Source organism: Moschus berezovskii, chromosome 17, assembly GCF_049115385.1.
Source record: "Moschus berezovskii isolate FMDL1 chromosome 17, NW_MosBer_1.0, whole genome shotgun sequence".
NCBI classification, from domain to species: Eukaryota; Metazoa; Chordata; class Mammalia; order Artiodactyla; family Moschidae; genus Moschus; species Moschus berezovskii.
Window position 1 is genome coordinate 2923290 of NC_142476.1, and position 26553 is coordinate 2949842.

General features: G+C 36.7%; 1 pseudogene; it reads right to left on the reverse strand.

Annotated features, from left to right (window-relative positions):
* Positions 1-11958: 11958 nt before the first annotated feature.
* LOC129551020 (olfactory receptor 5W2-like) lies at positions 11959-12914 on the reverse strand (annotated as a pseudogene).
* Between the last annotated feature and the right edge of the window lie 13639 nt (positions 12915-26553).

Sequence of the window (26553 nt, forward strand, 5' to 3'; positions counted from 1 at the left end):
AATTTATTTTAATACTATGCTTTATGATACCAAAAATCTACATTCCCCTCCTATAAAAAGGGATGCTTAATGAAACTAAAATAGATTTTTCCACTAATGATTTCATCTCTTTCTCATTGTTGTTCCAGTTTCTTCCATTTTTAAAGATCGCCTTCATTTCTCATTTATAGATATGATAATCTTACATATTGATTTATTCATTAGTCATGATCTGAGACCTTTTCCTCAAGGAGATGTCAGTCACCCTTATTTCACTATTTTTTTTTTTTTGGCTTGTGTGGCTTCAGAATAATTTTCCTTTCTTTTAAGTTTTATGACTAGCCTATAATTAAATTAACATAAGGAAGAGTAATAGGAAAAAAGCAAATTTACTTTTCGATATATGGATGTCCCATAAAAAATGATGAGATTCAAAGTGACCAATAAAATAAAAGCAGAAAACTTTTATTCCTTTTAGGCAAGAAAATATTAAATTTGTGAGGAATTGACAAGATAAAGAGGTTTAGGCTTAAGGTAGTAATTAGTAAGCACCTGGTCCTACCACTTCATGACAAATATATGGGGAAAAAATGGAAACGGTGGCAGACTTTATTTTCTTGAGCGCCAAAATCAGTGTGGACAGTGATTGAAGCATGAAATTAATATATGCTTGCTCCTTGGAAGAAAAGCTATGACAAAACCAGACAGCATGTTAAAAATCAGAGACATCACTTTGTCAACTAAGTTCTGTACAGTCAAAGCTGTAGTTTTTTTCAGGAGTCACATATGGACATGACAGTTGGACTATAAAGAAGGTGGAGTACCATACTGATGCTTTTAAACTGTGGTGCTGAAGAAGACTCTTGAGAGTCCCTTGGACAGCAAGGAGATTAAACCAGTCAATCGTAAAGGAAATTAACCCTGAATATTCACTGGAAGGACTGATGCTGAAGCTGAAACTCCAATACTTTGGCCACCTGATGTAAAAAGCCAATTCACTGTTGAAAAAAAAAAAAAAAAACAACTGATGCTGGGAAAGATTGAGGGAAGGAGAAAGGGGTGACAGAGGATGAGATGGTTGGATGGCATCACCGATTCTATGGACATGAGTTAGAACAAATTCTGGGAGATGGTGAATGCCTGGGATGCCTGGCATGCGTCAGTCCATGGGATCACAAGAAATTGGACAGGACTGAGTGACCGAACAACAGCAGCAACAAGCAATCAATAAAGAAATAACAAGGTTTGGTTATGCAGCCTTCTTGGCCCATAAATTCCCTGTTTCTTGTGACATAAATGCCTTCCACCCTCCAGTATGGCTGGGCGGGGGTGGGGGGTGCGGAACTTTCACATGAGAGATTTATTTCGTGCTTTCAGGGCTACAAAGGAGTTTCAGAGTGTCCTTTTCCCACTGCTCTTTCTTAAGTAACTTTAATTCAAAGTATTAATATGCTAAAGAAGCATATTTTGGGGAGATATAGTCTGCTTTCCTTTGGCTGCATGATGTCTATCACACATAGTTCACTCTTCATTGAATTTCTTATTCTGTTAATATGCAGGTAAACCTCATTTTACCATGCTTCATTTTATTGTTTTTGCAGTTACCTATTGATAATTCTCACAATTTTTGAACTGTCTCATCATTAACCTACTTGCTCTGCTGCTCTGTGATCATTGATTTTTGATGTTACTACTACAGCTCATTGAAAACTCAGATGATGATTAACATTTCTTGTTCTTTTTTTAGTGACCAAGTACTTTTAAATTACAGTACTTCCACTTTTTAGACATAATCCACTGAACACTTAATACACTGTGATACGATGTGGATGAAAGTTAATAGACACCGGGAAACCAGGAATGTCTCCTGACTCTCTGTACTGTAATACTCACTTTGTTGTGGTAGTCTGGAGCTCAGCCCACAGTATCTCCCAGGTCTGCATATGGGTGTACATTCCTACAGTCATCAAGAATAAGGTTTCCATAAGTAATTGCTCCATGCATGTGTGTTTTTAAATATTTTCTTGTTGCTATGCTGGTGAATGTTCTTTATATCTGGTGATATAAGGCTGGTAGATGTTCAACCAAAATTAAAAATAAACTGCTTTTGAAGGCTCTTTCTACTAATACAGTTCACATGAATAAGGATGATAGGTTATTAAAAAAACGTGTGTTGGGATAATTCTGTCAAAAAAACCTTTATATCCATTTGTTTCTAAAATAGCCTTTGTGTGTCAGACTCATGAGAGGGAATGGTGGTTACCAGGAGATGGGGGTGGGGGAATTGGGAATATGCTGGTTAAATTGTACAAAATTGTATTGTAGGAGAAATTAGTTTTTTATTTTATGTATGGTATTGAGATTATAGCTATGATATTGTATTATATACTTTAAAGTTTCTAGGATACTAGATCATAATGATCCCTCAACAAAAATAAGCAATAATTATATGACTGATGCAGGTGTTAGCTAAAGGTATAATGATAATATTGTTCTAATATATAGATTACTAAATAAATACTGTACCACACAATTCCATGAAGCAAAAGAAATAACTAAAATATTGTCCCTAAAGTTGTACAACATGGCAGCCTTAGGGGATATGTTCTTTATTTTCTGTGTTGTGAGTGATAATTTATAATATATTAATCATTTCAGGATACTGACAAACATAAATCCTTATGTATTAATTAAATTCTGCTCCTGAATGTAACATAAAATAAAGTTTTCTTACTGTGAGTTTTCCTTATCACAATTAATTTATTTCTTTACCACAGAAAAGGTAAATGCAAAATTTTTGTGTATGGAAAGTAATTTATGAAGATAAATATAAACCAGTATATGTTTACAAATGCTCCAGGGGATTTGTTTTTTTGAAACCTCACTGAGAACTAGATAGAGACCTAGCTTTATTTTTAGGGTCCTATAAACCTAGAACCCACTGTAGACTAAAATTATTAAAATTAAGCATTCTTGATATGTGATAAAGAGTGCCTGAATGATATATTAATTGTTGCCTTATTGGAATTATTACAGTGATGATGTCTATATAAATATGCTTAACTTATATTACAGGAGATATTGCTCAGGCCAAGTGCAAGCAAAGTAATAGTAATAATTTGCTACATACTAAACTGAGGGTGTTTGTATCACTCGAGAGCTTTACTACCATTATCTATTTCTCTAGTTACATATTTGAACATCAGAGTTTTTCCTTGCTTACTTCATGATTCCTTTCCAAAATCACTTTTTTCCATCAGGCACTTCTCTATTTCCAGGGATATCAAATCTCTTAGGGTTTCACTCTGCCGAGATAGCACTTAAATTCTTGTCTTGTTCCTTATCTTTGAGGGAAAGATTTTACCTTTTCATTATTTAATGTGATGTAAGCTGTTTGTCAATATGTCCTTTATTTAGGTTGAGATAGGTTCCGTCTCTCGGAGAAGGCAATGGCAAGCCACTCCAGTACTCTTGCCTAGAAAACCGCATGGACAGAGAAGCCTGGTAGGCTGCAGTCCGTGGGGTCACTACTAGTCGGACACAACTGAGCGACTTCACTTTCACGCATTGGAGAAGGAAATGGCAACCCACTCCAGTGTTCTTGCCTGGAGAATCCCAGGGATGGCGGAGCCTGGTGGGCTGCCCTCTATAGGGTCGCACAGAGTCGGACAAGACCGAAGCGACTTAGCAGCAGCAGCAGCAGGTTCCGTCTCTAACTGGTTTGCTGAGAATTTTATCATGGAAAAATTTTAAATTTTGTCATTTGTTTTCTACATTTATTGAGATGATTATATTACTTTTACTTGTGTTTGTTAATGTGGTATATTACATTAATTGATTTGCACATGTTGAAATGTCCTTGCATGCTTGGAATAAATAACACTTGATCTTTTAAATGCAGTTTTGAATTTGGTTTTCTGACAGATTTCTGTTAGAGATTTTTGCATTTTTGTTCATCAGGAATATTGACGCTTAATTTTCATTCCTTGTTGCGTTTTGTCTGGTATTGAGATCAAGGTAATGCTGGATTCATAAAATGAGTTTAGAAGTACTGCCTATGCTTCTATTATTTTTTGAAAAGTTTAAAAATTATTAATTCTTTAAGTGTTAGAATTCACCAACGAAGCCATATGGTCCTGGACTTATCTTTTGGGGAGCTTTGGATAACTGATTCAATCTCCTTATTAGTAATTTGTCTACTCAGATTTTCTATTTTTTCATCATTCAGTCTTTGTAGGTTGTTATGCTCTAGGAATTTAACAGTTTCTTCTAAGTCATTTGATTTATTTTTTGGGGGGATGTATATTATTCATAGTAGTTTCTTATGATCCTTGGTTTTTGTGTGTTATCAAGGGTCATATTCCTTCTGACATTTATAGTATTATTTATTTGAGACTTCTCCCTTATTCTTGGTAAATTTAGCTATTTTTTCCCTCCATTTTGCTTACCTTTTCAAAAGTACAGCCTTTATGTTGATTGACTTTTTCGATTTCATTTATTTTAACTCTGATCTTTGTTATTTCTTTTCTTTTACTAACTTTTGATTTAGCATGTTCTGCTTTTCTAGTTCCTTAGTGTATAAAAGGTAGCTCTAGCTTTATTTTTTCCCCTCAATGTAAGCATTTTTTCACTTCAAACTTTTCTCTTAAAGCTGTGTTTGTTGTAATTTTTTATTGTCCTCTAATTTTTGGCATGATATTTTTCTATTTCCATTTGCCTCAGGATATTTTTTAATTCTTTTTTGATTTCTTCTCTGAACTACTGGTTGTTCAGGGATATGCTTAATCTCCATATATTTGCAAATTTTTAAACTTATTTCTCTAACTGATTTCTAGTTTTATACCTTCATGGTTGGGAAAGTGTTTAATACGGTATAAATTTTCTATGACATTCTTGGATGAAGGTCTTACTGTCTGTCAGAATCAGATGAACTGGAGACATGTTGACCCTTAAAGTGTTAGTTACTCAGTCATATCAGACTCTTTGTGATCTCATGGACTGTAACCCACCAGGTGCCTCTGTCCATGGAATTCTCCAGGCAAGAATACTGAAATGGGTAGTCATTCCCTTCTCCAAGGGATCTTCCTGACCAAGGGATCAAACCTAGGTCTCCCATATTCCAGGCAGATTCTTTACCATATCCCTAGGATAGTCACAAAAGCTGAGGTGTATCTATGTGTACAAGTTCCTTCCAGGGAGATACTGGTCAATTGAGGTGGGAAGCCCTCAGACAACTGAATAAGTCAATTTTAATTTTATAATTCCATTTATAAGACTTAAAATATTCACATCCACTAGATCTCATAATAAAGCCAGTATGTAGATCAAATGAATCTTTAGATGCTCTGATACAGGGCAGTCAAAAAGATAGATTACCTAAACAGATTACACATTTATATTCTCTAAATTAGCAACAATCCACCAATGCTCCATTTTTCTTGGACAATATATCTCAAAAAATGATTTCTACCATGTTTCTGCTTATAAATAACAGTTTTAAAATATTGTGTGTAAATTGAGGAAACATAGTACAGGTGAAAACCCCTTAAGTATTTTATTTAAAAACAAGTTATTCATAAGTTCTTTCCAGTATGATTCTGTGTAATAGGTCAGTTTCTCACAAATTTCCCCTGTGGAAGCCAGAGAATCTTCTTGGGCTTTAATTTCATTCTGAAATGTTTTTGCACAAAGACACTCTACAGTGATAGCTAGAAAATTTAAGAAACAGTGTTTTTTTTAACTTTTACAACTGTAATAAATAAATACATGAATTTTACATGCTTCTTCAAATATATTTGTATTGTTTAGACATGCTGATTCAGTGCTTTAGCGTCAGATTCTAGAGTAGAAATCCACAAAATAGATACATATTAAGAATGTATACAGATGAATGCTTTTACTTCTAGTGTGATATGTATCTTCGTTATAGATCAGCACCCTAGTATTCACAGCAATTTTATATTCTTTCTTAAAATTTATTATATAAAATCAATAAAGAATATTGGAGCAAGTTGCAATTTCCTACTCCAGCTGATCTACCTGACCCAAGGATTGAATCCGAGTCTCCTGCATCTCATGCATTGGCAGGCAGATTGTTTAGCACTGAACCACTGGAAATCCCCTGAAAAGGTATACCATTGCTCAACTCAAAGCCTCTGTAAAATCAATAAAGAATATTGGAGCAAGTTGCCATTTCCTATTCCAGCAGATCTACCTGACCCAAGGATTGAATCCGAGTCTCCTGCATCTCATGCATTGGCAGGCAGATTGTTTAGCACTGAACCACTGGAAATCCCCTGAAAAGGTATACCGTTGCTCAACTCAAAGCCTCTGTAAGTGTCAAATTATCTTCACAGAATCATTTCCTTCCCAAATTTAATTTTGGACCTGATAATTAATATTTCCATGCAAGAAAGCCTTTCGCTTTTTTATTTATTTTTTTTTTAATTTTTAATTTATTTATTTTTTATTGGAGGCTAATTATTTTACAATATTATATTGGTTGGTTTGGCCATACATTGACATGAATCTGCCCCGGGTGTACATGAGTTCCCCCTCCTGAACCCCCTCCCACCTCCCTTCTCCCTTTATCCTCCCTCTGGGTCATCTCCGCTCACCACCCCCGAGCATCCTGTAACATGCATCGACCCTGAACTGGTGATTCGTTTCACATATGACAACATACATGTTTCAATGCCATTCTCCCAAATCATCCCACCCTAACCCTCTCCCACAGAGTCCCAAAGAATGTTCTATACATCTGTGTCTCTTTTGCTGTCTCGTATACAGGGTTATCATTTGCATCTTTCTAAATTCCATATATATGCGTTAATAAACTGTATTGGTGTTTTTCTCTCTGGCTTACTTCACTCTGTATAATAGGCTCCAGTTTCATCCACCTCATTAGAACTGATTCAAATGTATTCTTTTTAATGGCTGAATAATACTCCATTGTGTATATGCACCAAAGCTTTCTTATCCATTCGTTAATTAATTTATTTTAATTGGAGGCTAATTACTTTACAATATTGTATTGGTTTTGCCATACATTGACATGAATCCACCCCAGGTGTACATGTGTTCCCCATCTCGAAACCCCCTCCCACCTCCCTCCCCATATCATCCCTCTGGGTCATCCCAGTACACGAGCCCCAAGCATCCTGCATCATGCATCGAAACTGGACTGGCGATTCATTTCACATATGATAATATATATGTTTCAAAGCCATTCTCCCAAATCATCCTACCCTTGCCCTCTCCCACAGAGTCCAAAAGACTGTTCTATACATCTGTGTCTCTTTTACTGTCTCATATACAGGATTATCATTACCATCTTTTTAAATTCCATATATATGCATTAGTATACTGCTGCTAAGTCACTTCAGTCGTGTCTGACTCTGTGTGACCCCATAGACGGAAGCCCACCAGGCTCCCCCGTCCCTGGAATTCTCCAGGCAAGAACACTGGAGTGGGTTGCCATTTCCTTCTCCAATGTGTGAAAGTGAAAAGTGAAAGTTATGTCGCTCAGTTGTGTCTAACCCTTAGCGACCCCATGGACTGCAGGCTACCAGGTTCCTCCATCCATGGGATTTTCTAGGCAAGAGAACTGGAGTGGCTTGCCATTGCCTTTTCCGTTAGTATACTGTATTGTTGTTTTTCTCTCTGGCTTACTTCACTCTGTATAATAGGCTCCAGTTTCATCCACCTCATTAGAATTGATTCAAATGTATTATTTTTAATGGCTGAGTAATACTCCATTGTGTATATGTACCACAGATTTCTTATCCATTCGTCTGCAGATGGACATCTAGGTTGCTTCCATGTACTGGCTATTAAAAGCAGTGCTGCGATGAACACTGGAGTAAATGTGTCTCTTTAAATTCTGGTTTCCTTCGTGTGTATGCCCAGGAGTGGGATTGCTGGGTCGTATGGCAGTTATATTTCCAGTCTTTTAAGGAATCTCCACACTGTTCTCCATAGTGACTGTACTAGTTTGCATTCCCACCAACAGTGTAAGAGGGTTCCCTTTTCTCCACACCCTCTCCAGCATTGATTGCTTGTAGACTTTTGGATAGCAGCCATTCTGACTGGCATGAAATGGTACCTCATTGTGGTTTTGATTTGCATTTCTCTGATTATGTTGAGCATCTTTTCATGTGTTTGTTAGCCATCTGTATGTCTTCTTTGGAGAAATGTCTGCTTAGTTCTTTGGCCCATTTTTTGATTGGGTCGCTTATTTTTCTGGAATTGAGCTGCAGGTGTTGCTTGTATATTTTTGAGATTAATTCTTTGTCAGTTGCTTCATTTGCCATTATTTTTTTTCCTTTGCTGTGCAGAAGCTTTTAATTTTAATGAGGTCCCATTTGTTTATTTTTGCTTTTATTTCCAATATTCTGGGAGGTGGGTCTTGGAGGATCCTGCTGTGATTTATGTCAGAGAGTGTTTTGCCTATGTTCTCATCTAGGAGTTTTATAGTTTCTGGTCTTACATTTAGATCTTTAATCCATTTTGAGTTTATTTTTGTGTATGGTGATAGGGAGTGTTCTAGTTTCATTCTTTTACAAGTGGTTGACCAGTTTTCCCAGCACCACTTGTTAAAGAGATTGTCTTTTCTCTATTGAATATTCTTGCCTCCTTTGTCAAAGATAAGGTGTCCATATGTGTGTGGATTTATCTCGGGGCTTTCTATTTTGTTCCATTGATCTATATTTCTGTCTTTATGCCAGTATCATACTGTCTTGATGACTGCAGCTTTGTAGTAGAGCCTTAAGTCTGGCAGGTTGATTCCCCCAGTTCCATTCTTCTTTCTCAAAATTGCTTTGGCCATTCAAGGTTTTTTTGTATTTCCATATAAACTGTGAAATTATTTGGGAATAGAAGGAACATTTCTCAACATAATTAAAGCTATATATGACAAACCCACAGCAAACATTATCCTCAATGGTGAAAAATTGAAAGCATTTCCCCTAAAGTCAGGCATAAGACAAGGGTGCCCACTCTCACCACTACTATTCAACATAGTTTTGGAAGTTTTGACCACAGCAATCAGAGCAGAAAAAGACATAAAAGGAATCCAAATTGGAAAAGAAGAAGTAAAACTCTCACTGTTTGCCGATGACATGATCCTCTACACAGAAAACCCTAAAGATTCTACCAGAAAATTACTAGAGCTAATCAGTGAAAATACTAATGTTGCAAATATAATATCAACACACAGAAATCCCTTGCATTCCTATACACTAATAATGAAAAAATAGAAAGAGAAATTAAGGAAATAATTCCATTCACCATTGCAACAAAAAGAATAAAATACTTAGGAATATATCTACCTAAAGAAACAGTTCAGTTCAGTTCAGTTCAGTCGCTCAGTCGTGTCCGACTCTCCGCGACCCCATGAATCACAGCACGCCAGGCCTCCCTGTCCATCACCAACTCCCGGAGTTCACTCAAACTCATGTCCACAGAATCGGTGATGCCATCCAGCCATCTCATTCTCCGTCGTACCCTTCTCCTCCCGCCCCCAACCTTTCCCAGCATCAGAGTCTTTTCCAGAGAGTCAACTCGTCTCATGAGGTGGCCAAAGTACTGGAGTTTCAGCTTTAGCATCAGTCCCTCCAATGAACATCCAGGATTGATCTCCTTTAGAATGGACTGGTTGGATCTCCTTGCAGTATAAGGGACTCTCAAGAGTCTTCTCCAACACCACAGTTCAAAAGCATCGATTCTTCGGCGATCAGCTTTCTTCACAGTCCAACTCTCACATCCATACATGACCACGGGAAAAACCATTGCCTTGACTAGACGGACCTTGGTCGGCAAAGTAATGTCGCTGCTTTTTAATATACTATCAAGGTTGGTCTCTGCTTTTTAATATACTATCAAGGTTGGTCATAACTTTCCTTCCAAGGAGCAAGCGTCTTTTAATTTCATGGCTGCAATCAGCATCTGCAGTGATTTTGGAGCCCAAAAAAACACAGTCTGACACTGTTTCCACTGTTTTTCCATCTATTTCCCATGAAGTGATGGGACCAGATGCCATGATCTTGGTTTTCTGAATGTTGAGCTTCAAGCCAACCTTTTCACTCTCCTCTTTCACTTTCATCAAGAGGCTTTTGAGTTCCTCTTCACTTTCTGCCATAAGGGTAGTGTCATCTGCATATCTGAGGTTATTGATATTTCTCCCAGCAATCTTGATTCCAGCTTGTGCTTCTTCCAGCCCAGCATTCCTCATGATGTACTCTGCATATAAGTTAAATAAGCAAGGTGACAATATACAACCTTGACGTACACCTTTTCCTATTTGGAACCAGTCTGTTGTTCCATGACTGGTTCTAACTGTTGCTTCCTGACCTGCATACAGGTTTCTCAAGAGGCAGGTCAGGTGGTCTGGGATTCCCATCTCTTTCAGAATGTTCCACAGTTTATTGTGATCCACACAGTCAAAGGCTTTGGCATAGTCAATGAAGCAGAAATAGATATTTTTCTGAAACTCTCTTGCTTTCTCCATGATCCAGCGGATGTTGGCAATTTGATCTCTGGTGCCTCTGCCTTTTCTAAAACCTGCTTGAACATCTGGGAGTTCACGGTTTACATACTGCTGAAGCCTGGCTTGGAGAATTTTGAGCATGACTTCACTAGCGTGTGAGATGAGTGCAATTGTGCGGTAGTTTGAGCATTCTTTGGCATTCCCTTTCTTTGGGACTGGAATGAAGACTGACCTCTTCCAGTCCTGTGGCCACTGCTGAGTTTTCCAAATCTGCTGGCATATTGAGTGCAGCACTTTCACAGCATCATCTTTCAAGACTTGAAATAGCTCAACTGGAATTCCATCACCTCCACTAGCTTTGTTCCTAGTGATGCTTTCTAAGGCCCACTTGACTTCACATTCCAAGATGTCTGGCTCTAGGTCAGTGATCACGTTATTGTGACTATATTGGTCGTGAAGATCTTTTCTGTACAGTTCTTCTGTGTATTCCTGCCACCTCTTCTTAATATCTTCTGCTTCTGTTAGGTCCATACCATTTCTGTCCTTTATCGAGCCCATCTTTGCATGAAAAGTTCCCTTGGAATCTCTAATTTTCTTGAAGAGGTCTCTTGTTTTTCCTATTCTGTTGTTTTCCTCTATTTCTTTGCATTGATCACTGAGGAAGGCTTTCTTATCTCTCCTTGCTATTCTTTGGAACTCTGCATTCAGATGCTTATATCTTTCCTTTTCTCCTTTGCTTTTCGCCTCTCTTCTTTTTACAGCTATTTGTAAGGCCTCCTCAGACAGCCATAAAAGACCTATATATAGAAAACTATAAAACACTGGTGAAAGAAATCAGAGAGGACACTAATAGATGGAGAAATATACTGTGTTCATGGGTTGGAAGAATAAATACTCTGAAAATGAGTATATTACCCAAAGTAATTTATAGGTTCAATGTAATCCCCATCAAGCTACCAACAGTATTTTTCACAGAGCTAGAACAAATAATTTCAAGAAAACTTTTCTTCTGCCCGCTATGTTTTGACATTTGTTCATAGATTTTTAACCCAAAGTTTTTTTTTTTTTTAATTAATGAAAGTCTTAAACTTTACTATGAATTGTACTTATGGTTAGTTAATAAATGTTTCTTTATTCATCCAGATTATAAAGTCCATTTTTATACAAACTAGTTGATTTTTCAAGAAATGTAAAGCACTTAGAGGCAGACAAAGAAGAATTAAATAGTTGATAAATATTAACATACTTGAAATAATAATGTTTGAATGACTGGATACACACAAAAAATATGATAGAATTTGAAGAGCCAGTAAGTTTTGCTCAGAGAGAGTTTCATAGATAAGGTCAAGACATATAATGAAGCATGACAAGTTTTGAAAACTGTAACAATTTCCTATGGCTGAATTTTGGTATAGATACTCATTTATTAAATAATTTGAAAAAAATATATTTCTCATGTATCATATCATATAATTTTGCAAAAATAATAACTACTATATGTGTGTGCATATGTGTGATATAAATCTTTGAAACCATCTTTTATTTTTTATTTTTCCTAGGGCATTTTTCACATCCTTGTTCCATTGGCTATAAATCAGAGGGTTTAACATTGGAATCATAAGGGTGTAAAACAATGAGGTCATTTTGTCTTGATCTAAAGAGTAGATTGAACTTGGCCTGAAGTACATAAAGAGCAGAGTTCCCTGGAAAATTGACACAGCAGTTAGGTGGGAGACGCAGGTGGAGAAAGCTTTGAGCCTCCCCTCAGCAAAATGGATCATTGAGACTGCTAGGATGATATGACAGTAAGAGACAAGAACTCCTAAAATTGAGCTCAGTTCAGTAACTACAAAAACAATAAATACTGTCAATTCATTGACCTGTGTACTAGAGCAGGAAAGAAGGTGGAGTGGCGGTAAGTCACAGAAGAAGTGGTTAATCTCTGACCCACAGAAGCATAAGCTAATGTCGTGTGTATCAGAGCATCTGCCATTCCCACCAGGCAAACCCCAGCCTTGATCAGGGAGCACACCCTGCTGGACATGCTGACCACATAGAGCAAGGGTCTGCTGATGGCCTTGTACCAGTCATAGGCCATCACGGCCAGCAGGAGACACTCAGCATCTGCAAAGGTACAGGCAATCAAGAACTGTAGGGCACAGCCATAGAAGGGGATTGGTTTGTTTTTGGCCAAAAGGTCAACCAGCATCTTGGGCCCAATTGCTGTGGAATAGCAGAGGTCACAGAAGGAGAGGTGGCTGAGAAAAAAGTACATTGGCATTTGCAGCTGGGGATCCATTCTAATCAAAATTATCATTCCAAGATTTCCCAGAAGATTAATAAGATAAACAACTAGCAACATGGCAAATAAGGTCACTTTCACATCCAGATCACTGGTAATCCCCAAGAAAATGAATTCATTCACAGAGGAGCTATTTTCTTTCTCCATTCTTTAATTTTTCTTATCTAAATTTTTGACAAAATGATCAGGAAAAGTATAGATAAATGTATGAACATCTGCAAAAAGTCTGTAAAGGAGAGCACAGTCTCTTTGTGTAAATGTCATTTTATACTCAGAAAATTACCGAATCATGTACCTAATTTTTGAAGAAACATTGTTACCTACATGGAAAAATAAAAACAAACAAAAAACTGTATTACACATCCAAAAAGTTTTATCTAAGCCTGAGTGTCATTATGATGTATATAAAACTCTATGAGCTTTTCATTTTGCTAGGTTTTTGCTTTCTTATCTCTGGAGGTATAATTGGAAGAATTAATGTCTAATTTGATGTTCAAAATACCATACAAGAGACACCAGTGTTTGAGAGACCTGGCTGTCAGTTATAGGATTAAGCATTTTCCATCTCTGAAAACAGTCATTTGAACACAAAAATTTGTTACCATTGTAATGTTTATCAAAAAAAAGCTCAGATAATGTTGGTTTAAATGATTTTCTATACATTCTAGAGCATATCAGCAACTATTCATAATGGAAATTAGTATGTTACTGTCTTGGTCTAAGTTAGCTTCAGCATTTGGTAAACATAAAATAAGCATTATGGACCTTTACTATAGATAGCATATTAAAAAGCAGAGACATTACTTTGCCAACCAAGGTCCGTCTAGTCAAGGCTATGGTTTTTCCCATGGTCATGTATGGATTTGAGAGTTGGACTGTGAAGAAAGCTGATCACCGAAGAATTGATGCTTTTGAACTGTGGTGCTGGAGAAGACTCTTGAGAGTCCCTTGGACTGCAAGGAGATCCAACCAGTCCATTCTAAAGGAGATCAATCCTGGGTGTTCTTTGGAAGGACTGATGCTGAAGCTGAAACTCCAATACTTTGGCCACCTCATGCGACGAGTTGACTCACTGGAAAAGAGTCTGATGCTGGGAGGGATTGGGGGTGGGAGGAGATGGGGACGACAGAGAATGAGATGGCTGGATGGCATCACCGACTCGATGGACATGAGTTTGAGTGAACTCCGGGAGTTGGTGATGGACAGGGAGGCCTGGCGTGCTGTGATTCATGGGGTCACAAAGAGTCTGACATGACTGAGCGACTGAACTGACTGACTGACTGATAGAAACGTGTTGCTGCTTTGCCACAGTTCTCATTACCAATCTCTGCAGTGCCCTGTTGCCAGAGGATGGATCCCTTGACCAGCCAAAGAAAAATGATACAAAAAAGTGAAAACATCAGAATTTAACACACACATTTGTGTCTCTTTGATTTTAAATGACTTTTATATTTAAAAAAAAAAAAGAAAACGAGATGAGGTATAATAAACACTTCTGATAAATATAGTCTTCTCCTTGTGTGTGTGTATTTGCATGTGTCCTGTCTGCATGTGTGCACGTCTCTGTTGATATAAGAATTAGCATATTGGTGATAGATTTTCTTTACATATATATTGGCATATGATTTACATGGAGTTAAGTTCACACATATTGCTATTTATATTGTTTACCTATATTATTTTTGAAATAAAATTTAAAAAATCTAAAATGTATATATATACTTTGTGACAAAAAGTAAAGACTTTCCTGTGAATCTAAATTAAAAGAAAATAATTAAACAATCATTTTATAGATGCTAGAGACAAATTTTTACAGTTCTGAGAAGAAAATATATTCTGACTTTTAAATTCATGAATTCATTATATTGAATTAGTAGGCATAAGTAATTAATTGATAAGTATCTCATTTTTAATGCTAAGTTTACTCCTATATTCTTAAATCTGGAGATGCAAGAACAAACCTGGAATGAGCAGATCTTTCTGTCCTTGCTATTGATGTCTAAAAAATAAACAGCTAACCTTTTATTTTGTCAGGTAGCATTTCCGACTTAAGTCTCTGAAGCGTCCACCCTCTGGCTCAGTGTTTGCTAACATTTGGTTAATTATATTTTCTGCTCTGTATTTTCCCCTGTGAAAACAGTAACAACCTATGCAAAAATTAAGCTTTGTTTCTTCACTATTGTCAACTTTTGATCTGACAGTATGAAAAATACAGGTTATGTTTATCTCAAGCTTCACAGTTACACTGAATCTAAACCCTCCTTACTAGTCAAAGCAGAGATCCAATGAATTACAAGGTTTCCCCACTTAGTAATTTATATCTTCCTATTAGTCATTTTGTTTCTTCCTTTTTGAAATATTCACCTTCCCCATGCCATTTAGGAATATTTCCAGTAATAAAAGGATATGAAGAAATGTCAAAGCAAAGCATGAAAAGCCAACAGATTCAAATTATCAGTACCTAAAATCTATTCTTTTTGATTAATGCAATTATTTGATGTAGTTTGTGGGGATACTTGGATTCCACTAACAAACGTTAGTAATGAAAAGTGGGGGAAATGCACTTATTTTGTACCTGCAGTATATCTTTTTAGAACAAAGATTGACTCAGGTGTTAAAGTCTTTTTATGACTCATAATTTCCTCTCTTATTAGAGGGGCAAAAACAAGATATGTGATTAAAGAGAATTGATGATGCATTTAAGTCCCCTTAGGCTTCAAAATCACTGCAGATGGTGACTACAGACATGAAATTAAAAGATGCTTGTGCCTTGGAAGAAAAGCTATGACTAACCTACTCAGCATATGAAAAAGCAGAGACATTACTTTGCCGACACCAGTCCATCTTATCAAAGCTATGGTTTTTCCAGTAGTCATGTATGGATGTGAGAGTTGGACTATAAAGGAAGCTGAGCACCAGAGAACTGATGCTTTTAAACTGTGGTGTTGGAGAAGACTCTTGAGAGGCTCTTGGACTGCAAGGAGATTCAACCAGTCAATCCTAAGGGAAATCAGTCCTGGCTATTCATTGGAAGGACTGATGCTGAAACTGGGACTCCAATACTTTGGCCACTTGATGGGAAGAACTGACTCATTGGAAAAGACTCTGATGCTTGGAAAGATTGAAGGCAGGGGAAAAAGGGGACAACAGAGGATGAGATGGTTTGATGACATCACTGACTCGATGGACATGAGTTTGAGTAAACTCCAGAAGTTGGTGATGGACAGGGAAGCCTGGTGTGCTACAGTACATGGGGTTGCAAAGAGTCAGACACGACTTAGCGACTGAACTTTTCACCTTCAGTTCAGTTCAGTCGCTCAGTTGAGTCCAACTCTCCGCGACCCCATGAATCACAGCACGCCAGGCCTCCCTGTCCATCACCAACTCCCGGAGTTCACTCAAACTCATGTCCACAGAGTCGGTGATGCCATCCAGCCATCTCATTCTCTGTCGTCCCCTTCCCCTCCCGCCCCCAACCTTTCCTAGCATAAAGTCTTTTCCAGTGAGTCAACTCGTCGCATGAGGTGGCCAAAGTATTGGAGTTTCAGCTTCAGCATCAGTCCTTCCAATGAACACCCAGGATTAATCTCCTTTAGAATGGACTGGTTGGATCTCCTTGCAGTACAAGGGACTCACCTTAACAATCATTTTATTAATTCTATAGCTAATGATTGGTGCAAATATCAGATAAATTATATTCAGATTATATTCAGATACAGTTCAGATACATTATATTCAAGTAGCTAACTACTAGCTTGTGAAAATGCTGAAGAGGGTGTATTCTTTGCCCAGTTGGCTCAGTGGGTTAAGAATCCACTCTTAATTGAGGAGACGCAGGAGACATGGGTTTGATACCTGGGTCGGAAGATCCCCTGGAGGAAGTCGTGACAACCCACTCCAATTTTCTTACCTGGAGAGTCCCATGGACAGTGGAGCCTGGAGGGCCACAGTCTGTAGGGTCGCATAGAGTCAGACATAACTGAGCATGCATGATCACATGCACACAAACACACAGTAAGTGTAATAACATTAATATCTTCCCAGGTGGTTTAGTAGTAAGAATCCTCCTGCCCATGCAAGAGACATGGATTCAATCCCTGGGTCAGGAAGATCCTCTGGAGAAGAAAATGGCAACATATTCCAATATTCTTGCCTGGGAAATCCCATTGACAGAGGAGCCTGATGGGCTACAGTCCATGGGTTTAAAAAAATATTGGCTTTTCAACTAAACAATACAACATCAACAATAGTAACACTATGAATCCCTTATTTTTTTTTATATGTATAATTTTATTTATTTTTTTTCTTGATTATTGCATATGGTATTCTTGCTTTTTATTTATTTATTTATTTTTTTACCTTTCATTAATATATTGGTTGGTTTTGCGATACATTGACATGAATCCGCCCCGGGTGTACATGTGCTCTCCCTCCCGAACCCCCCTCCCACCTCCCTCCTCCCCATATCCTCCCCCCATGTCATTCCCGTGCACCAGCCCCAGGCATCCTGCATCATGTGTCGAACCTGGACTGGTCACATATGCTAATATACATGCTACAATGCCATTCTCCCCAATCATCCCACCTTCACCCTCTCCCACAGAGTCCCAAAGACTGTTCTATATGTCTATGTCTCTTTTGCAGTCTCGTACACAGGTTTCAGGTTTCCATCTTTCTAAATTCCATACATATGCGTCAGTATACTATATTGATGTTTTTCTTTCTGGCTTACTTCACTCTGTATAATTGGCTCCAATTTCATCCACCTCATTAAAACTGATTCAAATGCATTTTTCTTGATGGCTGAAAAATACTCCATTGTGTATATGTACCAAAGCTTTCTTATCCATTCATCTGCAGATGGACATCTAGGTTGCTTCCATGCCCTGGCTATTATAAACAGTGCTGCAATGAACATTGGCGTATAATTCAAGCCTTTATTATTAAAAAAAACAATATGTGTCATTTTTGTTTGTTTGTTTTGACCATACTGTGTAACTTGCAGGATCTCAGTTTGCAGTCCAGGATTTGAACCTAGGACACAGCAGAGAAAGCCTGGAATCCTAACCACTAGGCCATCAGGGAACTGTCAATATGTACTTGTTTTTAACTAGCAAAAAGTTTACTTGAATAGAAAATAACCAATCTTGTATTTTTTCTTCTAACTAAGAAGTGGGTTTCAGTTTTGTTCTGTGGCAAAATTTTTGTATTAATTAAATATCTGAAGTCTACCCTAATTCACTATGTGATAAAAGTGTGTAAATAATTAAGATTTTCTCCACATTATATGGCACAACTTTGTTTACTATATATGAACATTTTTGTTGTAGTGAAAAGAAGAAAATACTAAAGAAAAATCAAACATAAAAAAATCACACGCCAAAATATTAATACCTGTGAGCAAATGTGATGTTTTTCTCGGGTGTGGCTCTATCAGTCTGCACATTCAATGCTGTCTCTGTAATAACTTAGGGTACATATTTATGTTTGAGTCTGGTCCCTGGGTTTATTAAACTTTGGTTCTCAGAAATAAGTGACAAATATAACTATATGTTTTATTGCTAAATATTTCATATAAGTGGGTTGTTAAGATAGAAATATAGGTTTTTCCTATTATTCTTTTGTTCCCATTTTATTCAGTGTTCAATCTTATACTTGGTTAAAATAGTGTATCATTTCCACTCAGTCAATATTTACTATATGTGCTTAACCAATCTCAGTAAAGGTACAATGTTTTAATTCTATAAAAGACAAAGGCAACAAACAGATGTACCACATACACACACATCCATTAAATTTATTGTGAAAATTAAAGATTCTATATAAATATAGGAAAACCCAATTTGAATCACACTACCTAGAAAGAACCATTTTTTAATATATTATCAATTAAAAAATTACTAAGACCTTAATTAGCACATTTATATGTAAAATACTCTCAACAGAGGCATTGCATTTCTTTCCTTTGATGTATGTGCATTTACTTCATTCATCTGCTGGCTTATATACAGTTATTCTTAGCTATTTTGATTTTTCAACATTAGTGGAAAGTGGGAAAATTTATATGCAAAAGTGCATATTCAATTGATTATACAACAGACTCTAAGATGAATGATTGTATGCTTATATAATTCATCATATCTAGTGTTTCTTTATGGAAATCCTTAGACATGGACTTGACAGACAATAAGAAAACCTTTTGGAGTTGTTACCAACTACTATGAGTTTTCATATAATATCTATTTTATTACTTCAAAAAGTCATATATTTAGTGTGCTATCTAACAAATTCTAAAGGATCATTAACAACATATGTCAGGCATACACTAGTTTATGCTCTTGAAGACGTCAGGTAATTTCTTGCTAATTCAGAAGTGTCATTTGGTATTTAGCAGGGACACAGCATTTCTTTTGTCTTTTTTTCCTGTTTGTGTCTTTTGCTTGTTGCTTTGTTGCTGTCTTTCTGTTGCTTTCCATTAAGATAGAACACTCATCAAGCTAATGTCAGTGAAATTGGTACAGTTTAAAATATGGGAAAAGTGATTAGTGATGAAGTTAGTGATGAATTTTTGATGGATTCTATATTTCATTTCTGTCATGATTCCAATACTAAGATACCAAAATGCATTCTCATGGTGGACAATGTTGAGACACAGCTCAAACCATGTAACTAAATGCTAATAATTGTGCACTAGCTAAATTCAAGAAACTGATACATTTGGGTTACTCAAGTTGTTTACCACCACAATTGACTTCTCTGGTACACATTTTGAGGATGTAAAGCTTTCCTTGTTCCTGTCTTCCGATTCCTTTCAAATTAGTTACTCTGTCAGGTTTTTCTGAGTCTTCAGGGATCCAAAAATCCCTCTGGTCACTTTTTGTTCAAACAAGACCTAACTTTAGCTCCTTAAACAAGGCTACTAATCCAGACCATGTAGACTAACTCCCTTCAATCTAATGCTTCTCAATGGCTTAAAATTGAGTCTCTGGAGCTACACTATTAATACAAATTATGTAACCTACTTTTAACTCCTTATGGATTTCTGTTCTCATTAGAAATGGAGTTCTTTAATAATTGGGAAAAAAAAATCTTTAGGTGCAATTTGGTACATCAAATTCAAGCAAGTGAAGGGAACTCGTTTTACATGTGTTAATGTATATATTTCAATGCTACTCTCTAGATGACTAGTGAAAATTCCCTGAATAACAAAGGGAGCTCAGCTTGGTGCTCTGTGACAACCTAGAGGGGTAGGGTGGGGGCAGGGGAGAGAGACTCAATAGGGAGGGTTTACTTGTACACTTACTGCTGACCCGTGTTGTTGTATGGCAGAGACCAACACCCTGTAAGCAGTCATTCTCCAGTTAAAAATAAAAGGCTTGATCCGAAACAGAACAAAACACAGACTGCAAAGAAACTGACAAATGTAAAGAACTAATCTATGTCTAGGGACTTCCAGGTACCCCTGAAGAACCAAAACAATATTATACAAGCACATGTCTGTAAAAAATGTCATATTCTTCAGAGAATAGCTGTCTGTCCCTAAAAAAATGAGCATTGTGACACAGGTTTTATTTCATGGGATTGTTTCCAAAATATACTAAGTTTCTTTGCTGCTGTAGGAAAGACCAGAAAGGACTGTAGGTGGATAAAGAGGTTATTCTACAAGCAAACCAGCACTTTTAATAACATAAATATAATGTATTAAGATATTCTATGAAATACATGCATTCCACAAAATTTCCAAAAGCAATATGAATACCATGCACACAAGGAACTGCTTAATTAAAAAATAAAATCTTGTGGTTGTTCACAATCTTCTAGGGAGTATACTTTTAAAAAAATATATATTTATTAATATACATGGAATTTTCATTTAAAAAACCTCACTGCAATTAAGTTTTCATAAATAAAGAGTCCCTTCAAGTAAAGCTAGGTCAAAAAATGAACATTATTGGCATCTTAGAAATCATTTCATAGAGCTATAAGCTGATATCCAATGCTACTGGTTAGTTGGAAGCTTTTAAAGTATTGAAGAGTAACATTATATAGCTTTTCACTGTTATTTTTGGTCTTGTTCATTTAACTCAACATTATGTTTGTGACATTTCCCCATGCTGTATATAAAGTATTCTATTTATCTTCACTGCTGTATACTTTTCCAATGTACAGATGTATCATGAAGTAATTTATCTTATTAGGCAGATGTCATGAAACTATTGTGCATAAAGCTTTATTGGACTTGGGGCATGTCGTTTATTTATATATGCTGTAGTTCTATATATGAGCACCTGACAATCATAATTAGCTGTTATGAGTTTATGGCTTAAAAACCTAAATGCATAATATTTAACACTTTAAGAAAAAGTTTGTCAGATATAGTACTATTGTGTTGATAAACTTTGAGTGTTTTCAGTTTTGGGTGAACATATGAACATTCATTAATTTTGCTTTGCTAAAAATTTAGGAGTACAAAGTTTACATCATACAATGTTTATATGTGCAGCTATAGCCAACAGAAGCATATGGTTTGCAAAGTAAAGTGCCAATTCACATTTTTACTTGCAATGTGTAAAAGGACATCATTACCGTACATTTTATTTGTAGTTTAGTCATAGTACTACATTTAGATATTCTGTGGTTATTTCTTATTCATTAATAGTGTTGGTGAAGCTCATTGTCTGTGCATATATTTTCCCTGGGAAGTCCTGTAAGCCAGTTAATCCACCAACTTTTAGGAAATTTACAAGTAAATGCAGATGTCCTTTTTATTTCCTTTTCTTTTAAATGTTTTATGCTTTATCTTGTTTAAAGTACTATGAACATGTCTGTTATTAAAATGTTTTTTACACCCGAGGCAGATTCATGCCAATGTATGACAAAACCAATACAATAATGTAAAGTAATTAGCCTCCAATTAAAATATATAAATTTTTTAAGTAATTTATTTTTTATTGGAGGCAAATTATTTTACAATATTATATAGGTTGGTTTTGCCATATATTGACATGAATTCGCCCTGGGTTTACGTAAGTTCCCCCCCAGAACCCCCCTCCCTCCTCCCTAAATATATAAATTTTTTTAAAAAAGGAAATATGGTGCAGGTGGAGACCTTTAAATCTTTTATGGAAAAAATATAGTTCACATTTTTTTTTCTCAGTGTACAACCTAGTGATAGGTTACAATGTCTCACAAATATTCATCCCCTACAAAAACAGTAGAACTTTTAAGGCTTTACTTTCTTTCTGAAATATTTGCACACAAAGGCATTTAAAAATGGCAGCTAGAAGATGTAAGACATTCAGTGGTTTTTAGTATCCACAATTGTATTAGATAATTAAGAATGCCATGAGTCTTAAATGATCTTTCAAATATATAGACCTATCCATGTGCCTCAACAAGTTGACTAAATGTTTTAACCATCAGAAATTAAATCAAAGATATGAAATAGATGAGTATCAGGAAAATATGCAGATGAACACACTTTATTTCTAGGTAATTACTGTAGAAGGTAATTAATGTAGGAGATAGGAAGAATAAAAGAAAAGCAGGCCAGACAAGGGTCACAAAAGGAATTTATAATTATTGATAAACTGGATGCTATAAGGCATGAGACTCTTGGAACAAGTCCAGAGGGAACAGTTCATAATGTTGACAAGAAGATATGATCCTGCAGTCAGAAAACTGATCCCAGACTGTCTCCCAACTGGTGTCTCAGAGTCACATGTTTTACGTATCTGGAGGAAAATCTATAGATAAGAATATAAGTCTTAGTTAGTGATTTGTTATTGATTACTGTTTCCTGGTTACTTAGTGGTTAATGATCACTTTGTTCTTTGGCCCTGAAGGCCACATGAGTTATCGCCTAATACCCTGCATATTCTTTCCTTCACAGCTGAGAGTATAATAGAACTGGCCTGGATTCAGTTTCGGCACCTGCACCTTGCAGTGATGTTAGTCCCCTGATCCTCGCCTTTCCCTCAACTCTTGTGTCTGTTTCTCATTCTCCAGCCGCATCATGCTTTTGGAAACCCTGCTTGTCAAGTACTTAGCAATTAATATGCTGATTTTTAAAGATCAATCACCTTAGTAACCAGGACCATTGATTTTTAAAGATCAATTACCTTAGTAACCCGGACTACCTTATGGAGTTTCTTAAAAGATATAAAATATGCAAATATGCATATATTTTATAAAATATATATTAGATTACATTTATATAAAGTATATATTTCTAAGACACATATTTCATATACATGTAATTGCATTATAATGTCTAATGGACACTAGAAAATGTTTATAATAAGTGATACATTTATTTTTTGTTTGCTTTCTAGTTTTGTGTTGCAAACAATATGCAGCGCTTTGGACAGCAGAAATGGAATGTTTAATCCTTGGGCAAAGAATGCTCACAATCTCATATTAGAGGTAATGACTTAAAGTGCATGGCGGTATTAGGACAATGCTTACCTGGGAGATGGTTTATTATGAATTACACAAAGGAATAGTTCATGAGGACTGATAATGGGCAAGAAGAGAAGGAAATTTTCTTAGGTTGATAGAGGTGTTGATTATTGATAATGAAAGCACAATGGTATATTTTTTCAAGGCATTTTCCATTGCTTTTTATAACCTAACCACTGGACTTTTTTCACCCTTTTTTCCAGCATTATTGAGATGTAATTGATAACATTGGGTTTCTTTAAGTCTTCCAATGTATATTTTGATAAATGAATAATTCGTGAAAAGATTAACACTATAAGGGAAATAAACAGATTTGTTACCTTACACAGCTTCCATTTTTGTATTCTGTTGGAAATATTTAAGACATACTTTCTGAGCAAATTTCAAGTATACAATACAGTATTGTTGACTCTAGTCACTATACTGCTTTAAATGTCCAGAAACCTTTTGTGTTATAACAGAAAGCTTGAACCATTTGATCATCTTCACTATCCTCTTCCCCTGGCTCCTCCAGTCCCTGGGAACAATCTTTCTACTTTGGTTCTTTGAATTGAGCTTTTGAGATTCCACATACAAAGGGGAACATAAAGCATTTGTCTATCTCTGTCTGATTTATTTCATTTAGCACAATTTCCTTAATTTTTATTCATGTTTTTGAAACCACAGTTTTGTAGGCAAGCAAAATTAACCACCCCAAAATATGTCTTTTTGGTATGACGACAATGTTGCTCTAAGTATTTTTAAGAAACAAACAACTCAGAAAGTCTTTTTTGTTGTTGTTGTTTGCTTTTTTTTTTTTACTCACTCTTAACTGTCTAAAAAAATTTAGATATAGGACATGTTCCAAAAAGGGAGCTATTATCATAGATGACTAGAGAATAATATGAACTAGGTGTCATAGATAGGTAGAAATCTAAAACTTTTGTTAAAATTTCTCTCTATGCCTCATTGTTTCTGTATAGCCAAGGAAACATTTGTTTCAGTTCAGTTCAGTTGCTTAGTCCTGTCTGACTCTTTGTAACCCCATGGACTGCAATATGCCAGGCTTCCCTGTCCATCACCAACTCCAGAGCTTACTCAAACTCCTGTCGATTGAGTCGGTGATGCCATCCAACCATCTCACACTCTGTCATCCCCTTCTCCTCTCATCTTCAAACATTCCCAGTAACATTGTTTACCAAACGTTTACCCTTTTCATCTCCCTATGAATTTCCTTCCTTCCCTTTTAATTGCTGGGTGTTTAACACTTTCTGCTTGGTCAAAGTTGCATGTGTACCTTCTCAGTCACATCAGTAGGGTCCAACGCTTTCCAGCCCACCAGGCTCCTCTGTCCAAGGGATTCTCCAGGCAAAAATATTGGAGTATGTTGTCATGCCCTCCTCCTGGTGATATTCATGATCAAGGGGTGAACCAGTGTCCCCTGCATCTCCTACATTGTAGGGGATTCTTTACCACTGAGCCACCCAGGAAGCCCATAATGAGGTTCTATGTATCTCACTTTAGTGTCTTTGACATCTCTCATGTTATATGGATTCTTCCAATGTGCATAATTAAAGTTGTTCTTTTTCCTCTTGTTAATATCTCTAATCAGTTTAATCCTGAGATCAGCCCAAAGAATCTATGAGGGTAGAATTAAATATTTTCCTTACTCAAAGCTTCTTTGCTTGTAAGAAGTTGTGGGCTTCTCCACCTCCAGTTCATTTCAGTCGCTCAGTTGTGTCCGACTCTCCGCGACCCCATGAATCACAGCACCGCCAGGCTTCCCTGTCAATCACCAACTCCCGGAGTTCACTCAAACCCATGTCAACAGAGTCGGTGATGCCATCCAGCTATCTCATTCGCTGTCGTCCACTTCTCCTCCCGCCCCCAACCTTTCCCAGCATCAGAGTCTTTTCCAGTGAGTCAACTCGTCGCATGAGGTGGCCAAAGTATTGCAGTTTCAGCTTTAGCATCAGTCCTTCCAATGAACACCCAGGATCGATCTCCCTTAAAATGGACTGGTTGGATCTCTTTGCAGTCCAAGGGATTCTCAAGAGTCTTCTCCAACACCACAGTTCAAAAGCATCAATTCTTCAGCGATCAGCTTTCTTCACAGTCCAACACTCACATCCATACATGACCACGGGAAAAACCATAGCCTTGACTAGACGGACCTTGGTTGGCAAAGTAACGTCTCTGCTTTTTAATATACTATCAAGGTTGGTCATAACTTTCCTTCCAAGGAGTAAGCGTCTTTTAATTTCAAGGCTGCAATCAGCATCTGCAGTGATTTTGGAGCCCAAAAAAATAAAGTCTGACACTGTTTCCACTGTTTTTCCATCTACTTCCCATGAAGTGATGGGACCAGATGCCATGATCTTTGTTTTCTGAATGTCCACCTCCAGACAACTCTAATTTTCAAATCCTCTGCCTGCTCTCTTTTCCTGTCACAACATGCCTCATTATATTTGACACTCAAAATCTCCATTTGATGAAGCCTTTTTTTGCACTAAATTTGGAAATTTTCTTTGGATTTAATACCATTGTATTTATTTCATAATGATGTTGAGATTAGTACGAATTATTTAGTACTTAGTTAAACAATGTTTTTTTTTTCAAATAAATGATAAAATTTATTGGTATAGAAACTACTTAATGAATGTGTGTGTATGTGTGTGTTAGTTGCTTAGTCGTGTCCAATTCTTGGCAACGCCATGGACTGTAGCCCACCAGGCCCCTCTGTCCATGGGATTCACCAGTTAAGAACAGCAGAGTGGGTTGCCATTTCCTTCTCAAAAAGGAACTATAGAAAGAAAGAAAGTGAAGTCACTCAGTCATATCTGACTCTTTGTCCTCCCATGAACTGTAGCCTACCAGGCTCCTTCATCCATGGAATCTTCCAGGCAAGAGTACTGGAGTGGGTTGCCATTTCCTTCTCCAGTACCGTAGAAAACAAAACATTTAAATGGTCAAAGTTAACTTGCTAAATATACAACATATTTAAGTATAATAAGTCAACATTTGAATGAATGAACAAAAGAAATTGGCAAACTTAGAAAAGTTGAAAACATTTTCTACATAGAGGTGGTGTTGTTCAGTTGCTAAGTTATGTCCAACTTTGCAATGCCGTGGACTGCAGCAGATCAGTCTCCCATGTCCTCTACCATCTGAAATTCATGTCTACTGAGCTGATGATGCTGTCTAGCCATCTCATCCTCTGCTGCCCCCTTCTCCCTTTGCTTTCAAACTTTCCCAGCATCAGGGTCTTTAACGCAAAATAAACTCTGCAACATAGAATAAATACTGATTTTATCAATTGATTTACAGTATTTGAGACATCTTTATT